At 28.7% G+C, this 1,935-nt stretch overlaps 1 protein-coding gene across 2 annotated transcripts in view; it reads left to right on the forward strand.

Annotated features, from left to right (window-relative positions):
- Positions 1–1,935, forward strand: part of LOC107696776 (lipoma-preferred partner homolog) — a 222,268-nt gene that overhangs the window by 123,312 nt on the left and 97,021 nt on the right. The gene's annotated exons all lie outside the window — the stretch shown is intronic.

Raw genomic sequence — 1,935 nt, forward strand, 5'->3', positions numbered from 1 at the left:
TACCACAGAATGTACTAACAAACATTTATGCTAAACTAAAATATACTTAAATATCATAATTTCTATTTAAACTTATATATATATATTTAAATATTTATGTAATTACACTTTTTAATGTTGAAGTTGCAATTTAGTACATTTAAAATGTATTAACTTTAAATGTAACATCCAATGACGCATAATAGTTAAGTTAAGTCAATCAATAAACAAGCAGACTACTATGCATGTGCTTTTGTATGTTAGTCAACACAATAAATAAATCTAATTCTTTAAAGTATGACAGAAGATTATTAAAAACATAATGATTTTGAATTTACTTTAAAAACTTAATTTGACTATTTAAAAGTGCACTTTTTAAAAGCCTGCTTAAGTATGTTAAAAAAAACATTTTTTAAATACACTTAAATGGCCTTTTATTTCATTAACATTATATTATCTGCAAGTACAATTGTTGTTGAAGTTGAAGTACACTACACAAGTGCTCATTCAATACAATTCACCGCACTTCTTTTTCGCAGGGGCATCCATTACATTGGCCTGTATGGGAGGGTAGAGTTAGCCAAAAACTGTAAGAGTGATTTAGGAATGATGTGGGATTTTATGGTCAGATGAAACCAAAACGTGAAATGTTTAGATTTGATGTGATACAAGTTGAGTGCTTGTCTCACATTTGTCAAAAATACTATTCATATATATTTTTTTTAATTAAAATAATACCAAATAAGGCTTTTAAATTAAAATAATACAATTTACATGCTTTCAAAAAAAAAATAAATAAATAAATAATTTGGATTTAAATTTAAATTGGATTTAAAACATTGAATATCTTTGAAAGACATAAAGGTTCTGGAAACCTACTGCTCATTTTTATCCAAGAGCAGACATGATGATGGAAAGGTACACAAAAGCACACAGCTGTCCTTATTCTGTGCACAATGAAAAATTCATGAAAATACTTTGAAAGTGTGTGTCTATGTTTGTGTTGTTTGTGTGTGTGTGTATGAATATATGTATGAATAATACATTTGTGGTAATTAATTATCTGTGTTCGTGTGCTATGATTGTGTGTTTAAGCTTGTTGCTTGTGTATTTTATGATTTATTGATTGTGCATGAGAGACAGAGAGCATTTTTAAAGGCTGGTTACCACACAAAACATGCTCCTATTTAAAATTAAACCCTGAATCTTTACACAGTCATAAGAGCTCATTTAAAGAAACAGCTTGTGTTAATGTCACAGAAACATACTAAGATAATGAAACTCAACTTTTCCTTTTAAATGAATGTGTGTGTGCGTATAGTATGTATGTTAAAGATCGTGAGTGTAAGTGACTCATAAGTGTGTATACTACTTAGTGTTTGTGATTTAATTGCTTCAGATGGCAATACAACAGGGAGTTTCTTTGCATCCTTCATCGAAATCTTCAACAAAAAACAAACAAAAAAAACAGTTATTTTAACCTTTATGAATTGTTAATGCTGCTTCTCTGTAGGGCTTTACATTTTCTGAATCTATTCGTCTGAATAGAAACTGAATGTTTATCTTATCTTACCTCACTCATTCACACATCTCTCTCCCTTTCTTTGTTTCTCTCTCACTTTCACTCTCTCTACTCTTATGTCTTCATATTTAACATCTAGTTCTAACTTGTTATTTATTGATAGAGGAAAGAGGATGCAAATATTTATTTTATGTATTTTTGTCAATTTAACTGAAGGCTCTTTAGTCTTAGTTCCGTGCCTTAAAGTATAGAAATAATAAAGGGTTAGGTCATGTGATTATTCATGTTTGGTGATGCCCATTAGGTCCATCAGGGGTTTTCATAATGGGGGCCACAAACGAGCAGAAAATTTGAGAGAAGGGGTATATATTACAAAATATATAATTAAAATATATATTATATCAAAAATATTTTTAAAACATTGTATATATATA

Source organism: Sinocyclocheilus anshuiensis, unplaced genomic scaffold, assembly GCF_001515605.1.
Source record: "Sinocyclocheilus anshuiensis isolate Anshui unplaced genomic scaffold, SAMN03320099.WGS_v1.1 scaffold999, whole genome shotgun sequence".
In the NCBI taxonomy this organism is placed as follows: domain Eukaryota; kingdom Metazoa; phylum Chordata; class Actinopteri; order Cypriniformes; family Cyprinidae; genus Sinocyclocheilus; species Sinocyclocheilus anshuiensis.